Here is a 23,299-nt window from a genome sequence, read left to right on the forward strand (position 1 = left end):
ATCTAGTCTCATTACGGTCAAGTGGTGCATGTTTATATTCAGTTAGCTCTCATTCTAGAGACTATTTTAGAACAGCATGTGAGACACTCTAACTAGCATATCTGTGTCACCTTACACTGCTGATGTCATTATCTATAAAATGTTGTTCTGATACTATAAAAGCCAGACTTGTGACATTGTACTTGCATTAAGTACTGTGTTCTATGGATAGGTAGTTGCTGTAGTCTCACTGTGGTTAACTGATGTATGTTCATTTAACAATCAGTTACAAATTTTAGAATGGCATGAGAGTCCACAATTATGTCAGGCACTCCAGTTTTTTATCATGAAATAATACAGAGGTACAGATTAGACAGAAGTTAGTGCAGGCTGTAGGTAGGATGCACACCCCACACATATATGCCTGTATTATGTTAAGTAACTCTACCTGAGTCTAGATATACTGGACTCCAGGATTTTCAGTGACATATGGGAGATGCTGCAGGGTTTTCCTAGACAGCTGCTATTCACATCTCTTTGAGCTGCCTTGCAGAAATGTGCACCACGTTGGAAGACTACATCCACTTCCCAGCAGTCATGGATCAAAGAACTGCCAGGGAGCAGCTCTATGACATAGCCAGCTTCACCCATGTCCTGAGTGCAACAGACTGCACACACATTCCAATTAACCCATCCTCCACTGTACCTGATGTAGAAGTGTACATAAATAGAAAAAGTTAGCCATCACTCAGTTGTCAGGTGACATATTCAGCAGATGGCACCATTGTAAATATTGTGGTGGCACACCCTGGTGTTGATCATGATGCTTCAATATGTAGGTGCAGTGGCCTAAGAACTGCTTTTCAACCTGGAAAAATATCTCTGGGAATACTACTCAGTAATAAAGGGAACACAGCTATGATGTAATCAGAATCCACACCTGTCAACATTAAGCATGAGGACAACATATGTGCTCTCTTAGTTATCTACTGAAGCCTTGCTTAATGACACCATACAGTGCCCCCTCAAACCCTGCTAAGGATACATACAACAGAGCATACATCATGACATGAAGCACCATTTATCGTGTGTTTGGCATGTTCAAATCAAGGTTGAGATGTCAGAACACATCTGAGGATGCACTGCAATACACATCCAGAAAATACATCACAGATGATTACTGTATGTATGTCATGTTACACAACATAAGAGCAAAATATGTTGGCTTGCCAATTGTAGGTCTGGGTGACCTATTCTAAGAACTTCAGATGTCTGAAGATGACAGATTCAGATGTCTGAACACATCTGGGGATGCACTGCAATACACATCCAGATAAGACAGCACAGATGATTACTGTGTGTGCAGTGTTACACAACATGTTAACGGCAAAATATGTTGGCTTGCCAGTTGTAAATCTGAGTGACCTATCCTAAGAACTCCAGATGTCTGAATATGACATATCAGAGTTGTCAGAGGATGATCAATAGGACACAGGAGGGGAGAAGAATCAGTCATGGGTGATGGATGATGCATCCATATGGCCCAGCTCAGGCAACACAGCAGCATCTGATACACGCCTTTTGAGTCTTGAGTAGCCACATTTACACAAGTACGCAGAGTAAATGGTGATGTTCATGTTTTGCTCCACAACGGGAGCACAGATCACAACTAATAGAAAGAAATGATTAGTTGTCCACATTGAACATCATACATAGTATAAGCTAAAGATATGCCAGTAAGAACTTATACAAAACACACAGAAGAAACACCAATGCAGGAAGACAGTCTGCAAGGTACATCATCAACAAGGAACACACAGGCAATGTCTGGGACATAGAAGGTGTGCACAAAGAAAGTTGTCATTGGACAGGTAGGATATCATCATAGAGATAAATAGCATGGAACATTACCAGTCAAAAAGCCACTGTCACAACACATCTAGGTTCACGATCTGTACAGGAATGTATCAGCAAATACATACACAAAAACAGGGGCCATAAACTAACAGTGCTGCATTATGCGTAACATTGTGTGATGTGAAACAGTGTGTTGCAACACAACAAAACTCCTACTGTAGCATGGGTAATGGCATACATCCCAATGACTGTTTCACAAAATATAAACACAAACAGGCATCACATTTTATGGCTGATAAGGAATGTCACGCAGAAGGCAATGACTGCAACCTGACTCATTTCCATGTAATATATGTGCAAACATGCAGACCATCAATGACAGAGGTTACACAACATACATCCAACATACGTCATTGCTGGGGATATAGCAGCATAGGTATATATATATATATATATATATATATATATATATATATATATATATATATATGTGTGTGTGTGTGTGTGTGTGTGTGTGTGTGTGTGTGTGTGTGTGTGTGTGTATGTATGTGCAGATTAAAAATAAAAATTATTAAAATATAGGACGGTACACATGGGAAATGCAAGTCAGCATGGGGACTGAAAATGGAAACTGATACATAGAAATGCAGAGTGCTGATGGTGAGGTACATACAGTGCCATAGTTAAATGCCATAAGTGTCACAGGTTTGCATATAGAGGCATAGTTGTGCATGTGGTAATGATAGACAACAAGGAAATTATAATGTAAATATCAGACCTACTCTTCCACTAGCAACTGATGCAAACATGAAAGCACTGTGTCACATATTGCATTGCTGTTGTCAATATCTGTATTAACAGATGTCAATGGCAAAGAGGTGATACATGTTACAAATTGGAGCTAGTCATCTAGGTCAGATAAGTGATCAGAAAACCCTGTGGTATCAGACATTTGAAAAAAAAAAAACAGAATCTATCTGTCAGTGGCCAGCATGGTGGTTATCATTGCCACAGGGTCTGAATGACACAGCAGGACATGCATTGGATCAGCTGTCAGTATTACTTTAATGTAGTCTAGGGTGCCCACACTGATGGTTAACACTGTGGTCCTGGATGCCACTACCAAGCTCAGAAATACTTGTCCCATAGTGTTCTATAGAGGAGCTGGGTATGGTGATACTAGCATATGGGGACACAGTGAGGATAGGTGCACAACGGTGATGTGACCATCTGGACATGAATATTTGGCTTACAGTGTAGTGGCCAACAGCAGATGTTGGTGCATTTGCAGCACAGACATTTATTTATTTATTTATTTAATTTATTTATTTACCGTTAATTTAGCAGGAAAGTCCGACTTGGAACAAAGCCAATTTTTAATAAAGGCCCGGGGAGAAACTCTCCAGATGCATGTCTTTGTAATGTGGGAGGAAAGTGCAGCACCTGGAGGAAACCCACACAAACTAAGGGAGGACATGCAGACTCCACACAGAAGGCACCCCAGCCAAGAATTGAACTGAAGTGGCAACACAATCACTGCACCACTGCACCATCCAGACATTGATATCCAGTGCCAGTGGGGTCTGCCTCTCTCCAGTGAAGGTAATCTGCTTACTACAGTTAGGTCGAGTAACACCTGGTTAGTACTATGACACAGCTTTAACACCACCATAACAAGATTTTCTGTGGAGGTGCAACAGATAGGTTTATAGCTTCATAGGAGACTAATAGGCTAATGGCTCAGGAGCCTTTACAGGTCTAGCTGATATAACCCAATTTTACCCAATATATGGCCCCAGGAGCAAAAAGATGGCATGGAGTTGTGCCTATGCCTTGAGTATTATATAGATTTTAGAAATGAGCCAATACTTGTACAAACATGAGGCTTATATACGCTCAGTTATATTTGCTCAGAAAAAAGCAAGGATGCTGCCTTCTTATATCAACATTCCCTCCTCTGTATACCAATACTTCATCCCAGCATGCCCTGTTTACTAATAAAATGTGTTCAATTTACTTCATAGCCCTAATCTCCATACTGTTAAGATCTTTCATCGGGTTCATAAAATGTCTTATTGTTGTTTCTTTCAAATATCTCCATTTTTTATAATTACTTTTGTAGCTACAAATAGGATCAAGGATATCAAAGCCTTCTTATGTTTTTGGACTTTAACCAGTCTTCACCATTTTAAACAGAAATTATTTTCCTTTACTTGCTATTCATACATTAATACCTTTCTTATCAAATCCTGTAGATCCTTTTTATATCTCTTGAGTTTTTGGGGTGAGTTTTGCCTCACAGCAAGAGGTTCTCTGGTTTGATCCTTGCCTGGGATGTTTTCTGTGCGGAGTCTGCATGTCCTCCCTGTGGTCACGTTGGTTTCGTCCAGGTACTCCGGTTTCCTCCCACATCCCAAAGACATGCTGTAGGTGGATTGGACACTCTCAATTGGTCCTAGGTGTGAGTGTTTGCATGTGTGTGCCTTCTGTGGAAGGTTGGGTGCCGGGCTGGCACCTCGACACTGTAAAACTCCACTGCCAATCATGAGAGGACAGGTGATCCGCTGTGTCGACCCCTAACCGGGAAAAGCCAGAAGAAGAAGATTCTTTGTTGTACAAAGAGTACTATGATACTGTAAAGGAAGGGATAGATGTAGAGCAGGGATCATTATCTAACTATGGTGCCATACACTTTGCAACATGGAGGAAATATGAGGAGATTCTTTATGTTAACTGTCAGTGGATGACAACAGGGTGCTTTCTGTTAACTGTGATGTCATACATATAGCAACACAGGATGGGGAATAGGGAGTTGAATTCTAAATTTTAAGTATTGATGCTGTGAATATGACAACATGGAGTGAGTCATAGGATTGAAGTTCTTTGTGATGACATTTTATACCAGATCCTTACCAGCTCAGTTAGATGTGCTGGTGGTTATTAATACTTAGGAGAGGTGCAGGAAATTTGACAAGAATTGATTGAGTTAGTGGGAATATATATTGCTTGTGCAACACTGTATATCCTGGCCTTGCTATGCATGCTAGTTATTTCAACTTACTGGGACTGCTCACATCTGAGGGCTCCATTATGCCATCAGGGCTCAATATAAGTTCTGTTGATTGCTACAATGCTTAATCTTTGGATGAAATTGGATGATATAGGATTCTTGATGACTCCCAGGAACAGAGAGTAAAACAGAGCAGATATCACAATTAAAATATTCTTTAGCTAGAAATATTCTATTAGTTTTAATCCAAACTCAAAATTAGTACTATAATGATGTATTTGGACATGCTAATTGAATAATCATTAAAACATTTTCATAATGCTGACAGGCACACATTCCTTTAAACTGGCAAATTTTACTTCAGGTACATGGGCATATTTTAGAATGCAGAAACGTAAAATAAATGCACACATAAATGTATGTTTTCCATGTTTTTTTTTAATGGCCTGTTAATAGAAAGTTTACAATTTTGGCATTATATTATTGTGATCTAAAAATTCTAGCTCTCATATATATCTGGTGGTAATGAATCCTTAAATTCCTTCTGCTGCTGGAAGAGTCTGTTATTCTATAAAGATCTGAAACTGTCCAAACAGCAATTTAAGTTCATTGATAAAGTTAACTGCATCTTATAGTTTTAATATGCATTTTTTTAGAATCCTCTGGTAATTAGAGGACTAAGGGAACCTCAGATTACTGACCTTAACAACAAGTCTACATGATTAAAGGAAGTTACTAGAGTTTAAACAAATAGAGAACTTCTCTTCATTTTTCTATGCATTTTGCATTGTTACTTAGCTCATCTCCAGGGAGCATTTACCAAACCTTAAGATGGCACCAGTTTGTTTCCATAGGCACAGTACATTATACAGTGAACTTTATCAATCATTTATAGACTGTATTCTGTGGCAGAGAATTTGAACAGCACTTTGTTGCTGTAACAAGGATAGAAGCACATGAACATTAGTTTTGTGTCCTTACAATTTCAAAATGAATTCTGTTTCTTCTGATTATCTAAATCTTCTTTTTACTGAGTTCAGAAGTGATTAGAAAACTAAAATAGGCTCAGTTATTCTGTATGGACTTGTCCTCTGTCTTTTTTGCATTCCTTGTTTTCATTCACTTAGTGGTACTAGGGCAAGGGTGAGTGGTAATATCTATATTCAGTCTCAGCTGTTGTTCTTTGGAATTAAGGGTGTGTCTTTGGAACGTCACTTTACCCTGTTAGTGATAGCTTATTTAAATCTATGTTTTTTTTTAAGCTAACACATTGATTTATGTGTCAGAAATTAAATATACTGACTCTAGTCAGCAATAGCAGCTGTGTAATAGTCACACTTTGTATTCAGTACAACAAAGACATGCTGTAGGTGGATTGGACACACAAAATTGGCCCTAGGTGTGAGTGTGTGCCTTCTGTGGAAGGTTGGGAACTGGGCTGGCAACTAGACACCGTAAAACTCCACTGCCAATCATGAGCTGACAGGTGATCCACTGTGGCGACCCCTAACCGGGAAATGCCGAAAGAAGAAGAAGAAGACATTAAGTACAACAAATTATCACTTCTGGAGCACTAGCCTCCTAAAAACCACAACAAATCACAGGCCAGTATGAAACTTGCAGAACTCATACATTAATACTGCAGTTTCAATGTTATTTAATAATCTAATATAGATCATATCCTTTCCTTTTCACAAAGAACTATTTGGAACATCCATAGCACACTGAAATGGTCCTCCCTACAACAATCAGGTGCCCTCAAAGCAAGATTACCCACTCAAAGCTCAGATAAACTCAAAGCCATGCACCCATATCAAACAGTTTGTATTGCTTAAGGAAAATCTACTTTTGCCTGCCTTTATGTTTCTATGCCTCCTGTGCGGAGATACTGAGGGAAACACAAGTCAGCACATCCACTCAATTGCAAGAAGTTCTTCCCACAGTTAATCAAGCCAACAGCATACACTGTTGCCTAATGAGTATTGAAAGCTTAGCCATCAAATTAGAACATCTAAACTCTGACTTATTCACTCATTCACCATATATAGTAATCATTATAGAATTCTGAGTGAAAGAAAAAACACCTCCTCCATAAACTGTCAATGTTTAACATGACAAAAAGCCTCACTGAAGTGGTTGAGAGTCTACTGACCAAACAAAATTAAAACCACTGTTTTCCTTTTTCTTTCTTTCTTTCTTTCTTTCTTTCTTTCTTTCTTTCTTTCTTTCTTTCTTTCTTTCTTTCTTTCTTTCTTTCTTTTTTTTGTAAAAAAACAAACCCTCCTGCACCTTACTTTTTCTTTTTTCTTTCTTTCTTTCTTTCTTTCTTTCTTTCTTTCTTTCTTTCTTTCTTCCTTTCTTTCTTTCTTTTTTTTGTAAAAAGACAAACCCTCCTGCACCTTACTTTTTCTTTTTTCTTTCTTTCTTTTTTTGTGCAGGAAGGCAAGTTCTCCTGCACCTTATATACGGGGGTCATGGAACAAGGGGTGCAGGGGAGCTTACCACCTGCTTTAAAAATATTTTAGATATTTTGATTTTCATTCTTTTGAACTTTCGATCTGCTGACATAGACCTAGTGGTCACACCCCTTCCCAAACATATATGTTAGCTCCACAGTGCACAAAACATGAAGAAGGGGCACACTCTCCCAAAGCAAAGGAGTTATGGCTACTTACTGTTATATACTCTGAAACTACATTGACAATTACTTGCTTTATAAAACAATGAATATCATGCTCATCAAAGGGAATTGAACTTGGCTAGTGTTGTTTTATTTGTGGAAATGGAGGTAAGCCAAAGAAAATACTGCCAGACCTACACTCATTTCTCATAGGATATTACAGTTTCTTTAACATAGAAGAATATGTGGATATGTATGTGGGGGGACACCCATTTCCACATACAACACCTAAAGTTAAAACTAGTAACTAAAGTGATATAGAACTACCCACAGATTTGGAAGACTATCTAAATTACATCATAAGTGCTCTCCTAAATTCACTCTATCTCTGACAAGACCCTCCCACACCTTTTTGAATATCTTACTTACCTGATTTAAGGTCTGGTGTTAAAAATAATCTTCCTAGTATAATTTAATATAAATAACATTATTGCACGCATTGCATATTTAACACTTGCTCAAATGGTGAAGGAGCCCACATGACAGAAATTGAAATCCAACATTTACTCTCTGTTGAAACTTCTAATTACCAGTATTTCAGATAAAGTATCCCCAAATGACATTCAGCACACTATAGTACATTCACTACTGACCTTTAATACAGTTCAGTCTTATGAGCAACTTTTGTGCCTCAGAAAGTCAAAGCCCACCTTATAATCATAGACTGTAGTCCTTGCAGTTTCATGTTCATATCAGCCAGCCATCTGAATGACCTTATTATCATGCTTCATGACTTTACCTATCATCAATAGACATGGAAAAACAAAACAAGAAATAAATGGCTGAATAAACAGTCACATGTCTTGCTAAAAATTAGAGATTAGGACTGGGCAAACTGGAAAAGTAATCTTAGCCCATGGAAAAGTGATACATTTTTCTACCTTACAAACCTAGATATAAATCAAAGTAGCACTATAAATGATCCTTCTTCTGAGACAGGCAGACTTACATAACCCAAAAAAATGATTGGCAGGAAGTTATCTTATTTAAACAGTAAAACCCTTAACTAGCACACTTGTAACACCTAATAGACCAGCATCCATTGTTACAAATATTATATCAGCCCCTACCCCATACACACAAAGTCAGAATCTGTCCATTACATTTTATTTTAGGAAAACCATTCCTTCTTAGGTCACAGAACTAAAAGAAACAACTCCATAGAACAGGTACCTCCATCTCAGATTGTCTTGTAGCCTTCCATCATTATTTGCCATTATTGTATAAATATCACATTACACTATCAATTCCTCCATATTTTTAACTATTTTCAAAAATGTCTTCTGACATTTTGAAAAGCGCTATTATGTGTTCTTTTACCCAAAGTCCTCAAACCAAAAGTGGCATCTGATTACAGACCATTTCCATTCTTCCAACTGTATGCAAAAATGTAGAAAAAATATGCCTACTCACGAACCTTCTTGCATAAACATATGGTGTGTTGTACAGATAACAGTATGGCTTTGGGTTATAAAGAAACACCAGAATGATACTTTGAACTCTCGCAGATGACATTTTTGTGAGTATAGATGAAGCCAACTTCATCTGGGTAGTATTCATAGACCTACAAAAAGCCTTCAACTTAGCTGAACATAACCTCCTTAAAATTGTTATGAACATAGGAGACTTCTGCTCCAGAGCTGCTGAATCATTCTCCAATTTCCATTTCCACAGATTCTTTCTGTTAAATTCAAGTATCCCCTTCCACCATGTTCCTCATGTTCAATCCCAGTGTCTACTTCTTTTTCCTACCTTCATTGATAAACTCCTGTCTGAGCTTCCAACCTGAAAATAATCCTATATGCAGCTGAGATGATAATTTTCTGTTCCTTCTTTCCCAGCTGCATTATCAGATTCCAACTCAGACTTACCTGAAACTGTCTGTTCCACAGCAGACTACTTCATAACTCTAGTAGGACAATGTCCTGATCTTTGTAAATGGATGGAAACCAAAATCAGTCCTCTATAAGAAATGCATCAAAGACATCTCAAAAGACCTCCTAAAAACCATCGTAGTATTCAAGGGGTCTGATGACACTAGTCTCTGCCTTTCAAACATCATGTTGAATAACCTCGGGCCAAAATAAATAACCTGATCTTTGCATCATGGAAGATCTCCCACTTTCTAACCCCTAAAGGCAGAAGTGCATTCTGGAAATGGACCTTATTAGAACAACATAGACCTGGCCTTTCACACTTTTGAAAAAAAAAAAAAAAACATCTTTACAAATGCCCATTAGCATAATTTAAATGTTCATTTCCTCCAGTCCTTTGGCAAGACCACAGCAACACAGTTATAAGAAAAACTCATTGGCTCTCATTTTAAGATTATATAGACTTTTTAATGGGATCTTTCTATTCATACCTCCAAATATCAAACCCTTCTCCCTTTTCAGTGCAAGATTTACAAAAACTTTCATAGAACACAGTTTTAGATCTCAGCCCAATGAAACCATCACTCTTCAGTCATCTAAACAACAGATTACATTGTAAGTGACTGACCACTGAAGCCTAGTCGCCGAATCGGCTGACTAAAAAAAAAAACAATCACAGAAAACATGTTATGCAGGGGGGCAAACCCCTCTGCATCTCCCATGTGGGGGCTGTGCCCTCCAAAGCCCCCTACTTAAACATACCAACTCCAAGATTGCACTACAGTGAAGAAAAGGGAATATTCCCATTCAGCACTGTACTGTGATCTTTGTACTTCATTTTCAGAGTTTTGGTACTTCTAACAACTGGTCTTGACCAAGTGGGTTTTGAAGTAATGAAACTTCGTACAAATGATGTAGACCCATATATATATATATACATATATATATTTATATATATATATATATATATATATATATATATATACATATATATATTTATATATAGTATATTTTGCAGAGGATATCACTGCCATGGAACAAACTCCTCATCCACATAAAACACAATTCATCTTTGTCTGTTTTCAAGCACAACTTAGATCTATGAATGGGAAACAGAAACTCTACCCCGGGACTGCCCCCTGAACTACTTATGGAAAGATGCACTTCCTAAATGCTTTATCCCATGCATGAGTCCCCTCAGATTATGTATGGTATGATCCCAGTTATTCTAATTAGGGGCAATATATAATTATCAAACATGGGATGGGTAAAGCCAGTATATAACCAAATTTGATAGGTTATTTCAAGCACAAAAGGGAAAATTGGCTAGGCTTAAAATGACCTGCATGGGCAGCTAGCCTACTACTTACCTATCAGCCTGTGAACCTATGACATCAAACTGAAAGTCTATATTCACCTCCAAGGGAAAAAATGTACTGTTACTTCTGGGTTCCCTAGCAATTTCACACTAACAGAGAAATTTTATTTTATTATTAGTAACCCAGTTATAATGAATCAAAAAGATGAAAAAAAAATCTAAAATAAAGGCAGTTCTAGTAATTTCTATTATGCATTGCTACCTAATTAAAATAATCTCCTTTTTGAAAGAGCCTAGTCTCACAGTTTTAATTATCCTGCAGTCCTCAACATACTCATCCCAACAATACCTATCCATCACCTCTCACAAGGAGTATCCATAAGGTTACTCAATAATTTATTGCAAGAGCATCTGTGCCAAATGATGGCACCTATGTTGATGATTTAAATAGTTTACATTAGTAGTACTACTTTATTGTAACTATTATTTTCTTATGTTTTTGTAACTGTCTATAAAATTTAAATCTGTTGTACCAGTTTCACTTGTGCACATTATATGTGCCTAATCAAAAATGTTTTACTGATTTTATCAGCTTTTTGTGTGACCTATTGACCATATTTTATCATTTTGTGCCATTGTCAGAGTTAATAAATTAAAAAAACCAAGCAAATAACATTATTCAAGCAACTCTGATACCCAGCACCTGTACAAATTCATTAACTAAGGTGGCTATATTACTTTACTTACAGGCACACACATTAGACTATCCCTTAGCCTACCAATACATCTCAGCTTATCTAAATGCAAAATTCTCACATCATGGATCTCATTTCGTTTACTACCAATCATACACAAAGGAAGGCAAGAGTTATAACCATGCTATGGAATGCAAAACCTGTGCATGTCAGTGGTATTCTTAAATTATTCTGAATAGTACAGAAAAGCATAATATGCTGTGTTATAATGCCTGAAATACCACATATTTAAATATTCAAGTGCAAGACATGTTCTGTAGATACTAGCATAAAACCCAGAATGCAGTTCACAAAGGATGCATAAGTACAAAGATTTCAATTACATCATAGGTCCGTAAGTATTTACTAGGCTATTGACCACAAGGGTGTCGTATATGATTCCCAGTTAATAGCAGGGTAATTCAAGTCACCCATGAATATGGTATTGGGTTGGACAGTGAATGTTTCCAATAAGTTTAAATACATGGTATAAGTTTTCTGGGTCATAGAGGAGGACCTATATCCTGTAAGAAAGTGGTATTGGATTTTTTCTATGGTGATAAGAACATGGAGAAGCTCAAGTGCATTGTCCTGTTTGACAGGTCTTGAGGTATATTTATTTTGATGTAAATCGAGACACCTCAACCTTTAACCCCTGTCTTTGCAGTAGCTGGTCTAAATGTGTGGAAGACATAATTCTCCACCACATCAAACCATGTCTCATTTACCACACCGACATCAGCATTCTCTAGGGTGAAGAGAGCTTCTAGGGAGTGGAGTTTTTTGTTTAGACTCCTAGCATTGAGCAGTAACACCTTTAGATTTTCTTGGTTTTGATTTGCTATGTCAGAAGTACTTTCAGTTTGGCATTGCCTAAAAAAGCACTATGGGGGAAGAGAATGTTTTAGCTAATACTTGAAAGACTAGAGGGGAGAGGTGTAGACCATCCCTGGTAAAGCAGCATGGTCTTTTGACCATCTCATTCCATGCGGACAAATATTGCACCCCTAAGAAAGACACCAGAAAATAAAACAATTATTAAAGTCAGTCATCTTTTGTTCAAATCTAGGGTTGCCAGCTTTTCATATCAAACATTCTGGACACCTATGTGAAAGCAAAATGCGTGTATTTTGCTACACCCCCCCACCCCTACACAGCTATTCTAATGTCCCAATTACTTACCTATTTCTCCTTTTCTCCCCAGTTGCCATAAACATTGCATAAAACTCTCAGTGTGCATACTGTCTTCTGCTTTACTTCTACAATTATTGCAAATATCTGGATTTAATTTAAAACTTTTATTTCAAATTGTATAGCACAAACACTGATAGACATTTGCTAAACAAAGCAATATAGTCTCCCAATGAAAACAGACTTTGCATTAAAACCTCTCTGACTTTGAAATTCACATTCACTGAATCAGCATTGAAACCCATATTCAAAGAAAATGCATCTGGCGAGTGGCAGGTTAAATTTACCTTTGGGCTGTTTTCAAATCACAGGCCCCTTGCACACATTTTTAGGACCATGCAAAAATTATTTTGATTCACCTTCCTGACTGTATTAAATTATAATATATAATAATTAAATGATATCCCTTGTATAATACAGCATTACTTGTTAGAGCATGTTTTAAATTTATAGTTTTGAACATTTTTCCAGTAAGTAATGAAACAAAATATATGAACCAATGACAAAACTGCCCAATTCATAGCATTTCAACCATAAAAAGCCATTCAAACATTTGTCATTATGGTCCACTAATATCAGTCAATATGCACAATCTCTGCAGAAGTAAAAGCCAACTGAATAATTTCATATTAAAGAGATCTGTAACTAATGAAAAGGTTGCTGCTAGCAGACAACTTTATAATTCACTGTGTTTCATGAAGGAAAGAATATACTATGGATGTGATTTCTGTTTTGCTGTACTTTAATTGCATTAAGTTCTGCATGCATAAACCCTGACAAGTTGTTAACACCTTTGTACGTTAAATTTCTGAAGACATTACAGGTTTGCATTAGGTATGGTTTTGTGCAAATGATAGTCTGAGCTATGCAACTACATACTGTACATTGGGAAGCTGTGTTGAATGTATATAACACTTTGGAAGAATAGTTACAGGAAAACCTACATTTGAAGTACTTATTTCTGCAAAAAACATCAAATCCGAATCTCACTCATCCCAAAAGAAATACCCCCCAGATCCTTCAGAAACAGGTAGTTTGTTTCAGTGTTGTAAGGTTTTACAGATTGTCTTATATTCTGAAGCCTTAAGTCGGCTTATTATAGTATTATAGCTCTGCAATTATTTATGATGAGTAAATATTGCTATGCAAGTTGTGATAACTTGCAGGGCACAGCTGAGACTCACCATATACCAATAAAACTCTATTTGTGCCAAGTGCAGTATCTGCAGCTTTAAGAACGTGGATAAACCCTGCTAGACAGGGGTCCAGAGAAGTAAATATTGCGGGAAGAAATATCCAGGGAATTGTTATGGCTAGGCTTGCATAGGCCCTAGGGTCGATGGCCTAGTACCAACCTATGAACCTATAAAGATAGGTAGAATTTGGTGTAAAGGGAACCAGCAACCCCCCCCACACACACACACACACAAACACACACACACCTGGAGACAGATATGATGGTGGCAGCCATCACTTGAAATAGGAATTAACCTACTTGGATTCCCTCTGCAAGACCTTAAAAAAACACAAAATTAAAAAAAACAGTAATCCAAACAATAAGTTGGATGAAGAGTGTGTGTGTGTGTGTGTGTGTGTGTGTGTGTGTGTGTGTGTGTGTGTGTGTGTGTGTGTGTGTGTGTGTGTGTGTGTGTGTGTGTGTGTGTGTGCGACATGCAGGAAGCCTGAGAGAAGGGAGTGAAATATTTTGAAATGTAGGCACATAGTATGTGGCTGCATCTCTCTCTCTCTCTCTCTCTCTCTCTCTCTCCAAATACTGTATTTCTGCCTGTTTGTGAACAAGAAATTAAAACCTGAGAGTTAGGCTACCTTGAGGTATAGTATCCTGCCACCCTACTACAACAACCCCCTTCTCATTTAGTTGCACAGATCACTCACCTTTAACTCTGCACAGTGCTATTCACATGGCTTGGGGTGGGATATGCTGCCACGCCTACACCTTTTCTGGAAGATAATGTGCTTAATGATTCCCGGACAGTGCCATTCATCTATGAAGTGTCTCCTCTGCCATGCCCCATGGTCAAACTCCCATTCCAATTTCTCACCTGCCTCCTCCCAGCGCTTATTTTACTGGGAGTAAAAGCCGATGGGACCAGCTTCAGTGACTTAAGTTGGACTACATGTTCTTAAATGAGACACTTTGCTCCATGGAGGGGAAGGGGAAATGATTCCGAAGTCTGTACAACTTACAAGTGAAGTGTGCCATGCTGAGCATCCATCGGCCCACATTCACACTGACAGTACACCACGTCTTTCAGAATTCAAATTCGCCTGGGTGGAACATGAAATATGAACAATTTCAGCGTGAGGGTCTGTATCTGTGTGATTGAACACAAAGGGTTTCTTAAAGAAGATTGCTCGTTAAAACCAAAAAAAAAAGTATTTTTTTTTTCTTTAAAAGAAAATATTTTATTTTTTCCAGAGAAAACAGTGCAGTCTCCATTTTCCAGACAGTGTCCCTTAAATCTGGATAGTCTGGAAGAATTCTGGATGGTTGGCAACCCATCCCTGGAGAAGGTAAAATGCTGCTTAATGCCAGGCTCATACTAGCCTGGGGCACATTCTGAGAGCACCAACATGTCTCTCTTCATATAGTCTAGGGAGGTACATCTCAGGACATTTACACCTACATGGACTGCGACTGAGTCATGCTGGTTCTTGTGATCCAATGACCTCTGTGAATGTGTAATGTGGTGGATCCTGGTCCCTAATAAGCAACTGACTGTGACTATCTACTCACTCAGCCTGGTTCGAGGGACATCAGTGTGTCACACAACAGAGTCTCCAATGACTAGAATATTGGATTCTGTGGTGGATTGTATTATGGAATTAGAAGTAGAGGATACATGAAATGTGGCTGTATGTGTTGATGTGGGTGTTGTTTTGAAAGAGTGCATTTGGGGTTACTGAGGGTATTTGTTATGTGTACCTCATTTAGGAGGTCTTTGGAGTTTTGGAAAGTTACGTTTAAGTGCCTCAGCATATGTGGGTCTATGTGTCTGCTTTGAATTGAATGTGACAGCTGCAGCATTTGTACTACTGACAACTGTACTGACATTAGGAGTTGTGCTTTTATGTTAGAGCTTTGCCTCCAGTGACATTGTGTAAATGCAACTCTCACATGCCATATAGGTTTGTATGTCAGTGAACATGAGGCAATCTCTACATTGCCTTAGGATGCCTCTATCCACTAAGCTGGTAATGGAGATAGTGGGAAAGTTCATATCCATGGCAACAGACCCTTTTTGTTGATTAGATAGTTGGAGTGAAAATATAACGTAATGTCAGAAGTATCTGTTTTGCAACTATGGGGGCAATGCAAACTAGTCGTCCTGCGTGTAACTAGCTACTGGTAAAATTTCAGTGGTGCTTTTACAGGAAAAATGTCAACTCAAGGTGTTTGTGGCTATACAGAACACTGCAAAGCACTTGAGGAGAAACTAGTAAGCAGAGTCTGATGATTTATGGATACAGCATTTAGTCAGGTATTCTGAAGTTAGAAACAAATCAAGTAATACTGAAAAAAAAAATAATTAGCTTGCCAAAAATAATGAAATGAGTAAAGTCACCTGAATGGTTACTGCCTGACTACTACTAGTACTGGTCTCACCACAGCTTCACTCTGCTGGGATACAATGTTCCCTTGCTTCTTCTCTCAGCAGAAGCCGAACAGTAGCACCAATCTCAAGATGGTGAGCCACAGTCTTGTCCCAGGTGGTGTAAGTGTATGTAGGCTTGTGGTAGCCTTTTCCTTTTAGTTGCCTTGAATAGCAACCAGACCAATCAGAAAGGTCATGAAAAGACACTCACTTCCCAACCAGAAAGAGTCAGGAATCTATGCACTCTGCTCCTTCTCTCACCAAGAGCAAAATTTAAGGACAAATTCCAAACTGGCACCAATGAAGCAGTTATTAGGCTTTCCACTGATGAGCAGTCCCAAACAAATAATGCTCATATGCTCCTTCTTTCACCAGGAGCAAAATAGAAGCACTAACTCCAAGATGACTACTGATGGACAGAATGTAGGCTCACCAGTAGCTGGTGGTCTTGAGTAGATGTTGCAGATTTCAAAGGTAAGATGAAAAAATGGGATAATACCTTAAGAGCTGCAGTGTACACTAAGCAGTTAGATATGAAAGAGGCAGTAACTTAAGCTTTAGCTATCTAAGTGGAGAGCAACTAGTTTTGAAAGAGCAAGATACAATGGAAGTGGATGGGCACTTTATATTCTGGTTCTATGGAATACAGTGGGATGGCTGAGTGATTTCACTAAATAATCTTGTGCTTACATAACACACTGTCATGTTGCTCAGACCTGTCCACATGTCTGCTCCTGATCCTCATGTAACACACACAGATGATATGCTACATGATCGGTGACATGAGCAAGTGCACAAAGGACAGATCAATCTGACATACACCTGTGCACACCAGTTGCACTCCCACGTGTAGTCTGACAGGCAGCATTGCTCCATCACAAGGAAGTGTAATCATCATTACCAGACTCTACATGGAACAGTAAGTCAAGGTCATCTTCATCTCTATCAGCTGATGTCCCCACATCATCAGAATGGCTAGCCACATTGTCCTCCATATCTTAGACTATAACAATATCCACATGGCTGTCCACTTCCAGGCCAGACAATGAAATCAATTCAGTGGTGGTGTTTCTGCTATGAGTCATGCTATCACAGCAAAGCACATCACATTCAAACTCAATATCAGTGGGTGGTCTACTGGAGGAAGCAGGCAGTGGACATGCTGCTAGGAAACACAGATGATGCAAGTCAAATGACTTCACACAAATCAAATGATGCAGCTTAATAATGAAATAGGGGACAACTATAAGACTACAGTGGGAATGAGGGTATGCACTTACCAGAATATCATGTCTGTGGGTGGTTTAGGAACCCTAAATAACAGAGAGATGACATGTATGTTACATATCAAACAAATATGAAAGATAAAACTAATTGTGACTCCACTGCTGGAGGTGAGGGTTAAAATGCATCTGTCATGGAAACATAGACTTGCAAACATCATTACTGAACACATCATAGACTTCATGTAGTATTTCAATGGAAGATAACACACCGGTTATAATATAGACACATACTGGATGGGCAAGGCTGATATGCAGATTGCAGGTGTCCTAGGCAGGTGAAGATGAATACAGTAGTCATGGAGGACACAAACAAGATTATCAATAGTGACATGCAATAAACATATGCAATGTCTTACCAGGTATGTCCCCTCTGTTTGGAGAGTGTATCATCTGTTGTAATACAGATCCTGTAGTATAACAAGGCACACAAACTTCACATGAGGTTTGCTTCACAGTCATGACTACAGCCAGAGGCACAGAACAAATATGTCTCATACTAACAGGATATAGAGACACTTATGTGACAAAAGGTGCACATATCATCAGATGTACCTGTGTATGGAATAAAGCAGCATGAATATAAAACATTACAGGTGTGCTGCAATGTGCTGCATAACATAAACAAGATCAACGATACCTGGTTTGTCTGTATGTACAGCTGCAAGGACCATGTCTTGCAACTATGTATCAGTGGGTTAAAATAGCAGGAAAAAATCAACGTGTATATACTGTGCTGTCATGACAGGAGGCAAAGGCACAGAAAGCTATGGATCACATTAACAGTATATGGAAACACTTATGTCACATGTGTTACTGCTGTGCAGATGTTGATGGACATATGGAATTGAAAAACAAAAACATCACACTAGTTGCTGGTAGTGGTATGTATGTACTGTTTTGGTAAGACAACAGGCTGTAACACTTACTCTGTGCATCCACATCAAGAGTGTTTCCACGTTCGCAGTGTAATTCTGATGCTGGGACACAAATATAACAATGTGCTGATATTTGTGAAATAAACATCCTTAAAGAGATAGTGTGTATACTGCATTGTTTTGGAATTTAGGATATCCATGTACTTTCTAGAACACCTGCTTTAATACCTCCTCCTGGTATCTGATGATCATGACTGGTGCTACGATGTTATACCAGGAACACCATTATCTCATCCAAGGGAGGAAAGGGTGGCTCACCTCCAGTTTGCTTCCTCAGCCACTCATAGCAGTGGAGTCTGTTAGCTGCATGGAAGATCATATCAGAGCAATGTTCCCAATGTGTCTCTGGATTTATTGTGACCACTCACAGCATTGATCACATTTGCCTTCAATACTCCAAACAAAATTTCCCATCCATCCAAGAAGCCTGTGGTTATACTGCTGCACAGCCTCAATTACAATTTCTTTCTCTCTTTCTCTGCAAGAAATTGCCTCCTCTACATCTGATTGACATTTGGAAGACAGTGTGATATGCATATATTAGGCTTTTTTTGTGGGCTCACAGATTGACGTGATGTTACAAACAAATGTCATTTCACTTGCTTACTGCATGTATATTACTGTTATGTACAGATAAAATGAATGGATATGAAAACAATGTATGAATATATAATACATGTAGCAACATCATCACATGTAACCATCCATTAAAAAAGTTGTATAGGTGATATGAACCTATGGCAGTGGATATTACAACAAGCAACAGCCATCCACACAACCATTGTGCCACATGCCCATTAATAAAATAATGGTGATTCCACAGTTATAGGCACATCCCAATAGTTCTAATTACTTTGACAAATGTAATACCACTGCAGTTCAGCATATCTGAAATATGGTAGGGTTTGTGAAAAAAAAGAAAGTATAAGACAGCTAAACATAGTATGCTGATGCATATTAATGTCATAACTTGGATAAATACATACTCCACCATTATTTCATGCGGTTTTATAACATTGAAGGAGGTGTGTTGTCCATTAGCTTAAAATGCTAAGCAATAAGCCAATGTGAATGTTTCATGCAAATATGGGGATTCAAATCTCAGTGCACATACTGATCATCAAACACACCATAGCACATCAAACCTCCCAAGATGGGGGGGGGCTACACCCACAACATCTAATGAGGGGGACTGCACCCCCAGCCCCCTACTTATATATACCAACTCTGAGATCACACTGCAGTGGGGAAAAGGGCAGATTTCCTAATGCTGTCCAAGAAACTCACTGCCATGTGAAAAACTTTCACTAATGTGAACGTTCATTGAATGGCTGTTCTTTGATTTATGTTCGATAAACAGCCATCCGGTGAAGTTCGTTTTCAACAAACTAATATAGACCTGTGATGAACGCATGCATATACAATGTGTCTCCTTAGATAAGGTTGTCTTGCTTTATTGTGTGCCAACTTTCTGTTGCTGGCATTTTCTCATTGATGTGGGCCTGTGCTGTTCAGCTCCCTTCCCTTTTAGCTTTAGCCTGTATGTTGTACATATATATGGCATATATTATGTGTATGTTTACCATCCTCTTCATTATCATCACTGTCATGTAATTCTACTGTTACAATAGCACCTTGTGCCAATGTGTTGTGCATCATACATAATCAAGGCATGTGCATGCAAGGTGCTGGCAATTGATTGGATTCCATCAATGTTCATGTTATACTTGTCTGCTGAGCATTACTGACAAATTCCTTCTTTCCTATGCACAATCTGGCATTCCTTAATTATCATTTACTTGTCTCATCCTTTACATAATATGTCTTTGACATATGCATCACATTTCACCAATGCTTGGGTGATGTGCACTTATTTGTACATTAGACAGCCATAGTCTTGCTTTGCTTCAGTGCTGCTGCTTGGCACTGCTCTTGGTTGTTCACCTTTCACAAAGAGCATTGGATGTTCTAGTCTATCCTCTGCTTGTCTTCTCCTGTAGTTCCTTGGCTGGATTTGTTCAACTGTGCTGTTACTTGGCTTATATTTGCACTGCTGCCAGACTAGTTGAAGACTAGACTCAATACCCATCATGTACTTTACTCTCCATTTACTTTTCTACAGTACATACCTACCACGATTTATACACATTATGCTATGTCTGTCACACAAGTTTTAACATCTCAGAACTGAGTTGTGTACAGATACATATGCAGTTCTGCATTGCACCATTACTAGTATGCATCCCTACCCTGTTAACCTATTTTCCGTCACTGTACTTAATCACCATATATCAAAGACATATGCCATTTCAGAGGCAACACAGATCAGTTGTCAGGTATACAATGTATATGTGTGACATGCAATGGATTAACATGATCCTATCAGAAAGAAATGTGAGCACACATTCACACACCAATGACATGGAATATTATGTAAATTATGAGACATTTATGAGTAGTGACAGTTAAGGAATGCCAGCTTGGTAAGTAGCTTGAATTAGACCATAGCTGATTGCATGGCCTAACTGAGTGGTATTTGTAAAATATTAAACATATGTAACGCATTTTAAGACTTTAGGGCTCCAAATGCATCTCTAAAGTATTTATCCATCATGGTGGTGGGTGGGGCAGGTGAAGTAACTGCATATTCACCTCTGGTTTAGTGCCCCTGTTTTACATGGATAAAGGAAACATGTCAATGACCCAACATAACTTTGTTTGTCCTATCTCTGGGTTATTTTTATGAAAAATATATGGGCTAAATTCTATAATAGGAATGTAAGTTTACAACAATTGGTAGACATGACCAGAAATGTCAAAGGTTATTGGAAAACTGTCAATGATTTAAGGGACAGATAAAAATAAAAGGACTTTTTTTTCTACCCCTGATTGCATCCTGCTTGATGCATTTGATAAATGTCCACAAGATGGGATAATCTGTTAGCTATATCTGGAGAGATCAGATGGTTGAATTGATAAAGAAATAATGTGGATGTGTAAGGCTCTGATAGCTGACAGATACTTACATTTAGAAGATTGTTCAGTTTTTATTAGTATGACAAAGGAATTCAGGAAATTCTACTAAGGTGGGTGGTATAGAAAAAGTGGTCAAGATCCAGAAAAAATCTAGATTGTGTAATAGGGAACAGGCTACAGATATAATGATTCATAAACACATTTGTGGGATGCAGGTGTACTGCATGGAGTGAACTGAAATTTTATGCTTCTTTGGAAGGGGAATTTCAGGAAGGATGTGGGCCTTTGATCAAGGAATGGAAAAAAATTAAGAGGTATAGAGGCTATTCAAATGAGTGGAGGTAAGGTGGGGCTCATTTGGTTTACATGAGATATGAGAGAAATTAGATATAGGAAGTAAAGACTGGATAAATGGAAATGCCGTGATTGCCCAAATGTATAAGAGGCAAAATGTGAATCATAATAAGTTGGATTTAAGGAGGAATGAGGATTGTAAACAAAGATGGATGAAGCAGAAGGAAATAACTGGTCTTTGTTGTAGAGATGTGTATTTGGTGGAGTTGCTTTTCCTAGTCATCAGCATACTTGGATTAGCAAAAGTGTACTGGAAGAGAAGTTTTGGAGAATGGGCTGGTATATAACTAAAATCACAGGCAAGTGAATATAGTGTTTGATCTTATGATGTGGCTCCTGGGTAGGGAAAACAACACCCCAAGGATGATCAAAGAGGAGAAGTGCCAGCCAAATGCTTATTGGTGGACATATAAAGCACCTGAAGCTGATCATTTTCATATGTGTTGGCATTAGGAAAATATGGGCAGTCTATGATTATGGCTTATTGTATAGTGGGACAGTATCTACTGTAAGGCAATGGAGACGATCTAGAGTTCTTGTTTTTATGGAACAGAAATTGTATGGAAACTTTAGATTCTCTCATGGATAATCTTCCTCTGTGGCTAGATATATCAACTAAATGAGTGAGTGCACTGGAATAGACCATAACAACTGTGCCAAACAGTATTTTAGTAGTTATTGTCATTGCATAGTCTGTTCATGATCACTTCTCCATGATTAATCTCTGTTCTGAAAGTAGTGGCTAAAATGAAGAAAGGTTATGCTTCTTTAGAAATTTAAGTAGGAGTGATTTTTATTGCTTACAACCTAAGGGGTTATGACTGGTTTCTGATTATAACAATGTTGTTAAATGCTGAAGAAATATAAATAGAGTTCAAGAAATTCACCTTGAGAGCTTCAGTTCTCTTCACTTTTAAGGTAAATCACAGCATCCATTTCAGGACCATATAACTACTTGTTTCTGATTGGAGAGATCATATGATAATTCTGTCCAAAGCATCGTGCTTTACTGTTAACTACCAGTTACAGTAAGACAAAAAATATCATAGAAGAAGAACCAAATGTTTTACAACTTTGATCGCTGTAATACATTTAGTATTTACACAAGTCTTTATACTACATTAAGCTACTTTAGTCTGCAGGTTAACAGAAATAAAACCGTGGGATAATTAAGCAACATGCAGCTTTGAAAGCTGTAGCACACTTTGAGCTATCTCACAGTAACCAGAAGTGAAGTATATCTTATTCTAAAACATCTTTAAAAGTTGTCATACTCTTCATGCTATCACACAAAAAGGGAAGTTTCATAGCTCAAAATGTATTACAGCTTTTAAAATTGTTTACAATTTCACTGCCATTTTGTTTGGTCACTGTTTATGCTCTATCACAAGACTAGTGCTTAACAGAGCTGAAACATGCCTTTCTTATGTCAAAAAGATGCTTTACAAAGAGGACTATTTCTTGAGTTTTCAGCATAATTGTACCATT

Source organism: Protopterus annectens, chromosome 2.part2 (assembly GCF_019279795.1).
Source record: "Protopterus annectens isolate FY-2018-M chromosome 2.part2, PAN1.0, whole genome shotgun sequence".
Taxonomy (NCBI): Eukaryota; Metazoa; Chordata; order Ceratodontiformes; family Protopteridae; genus Protopterus; species Protopterus annectens.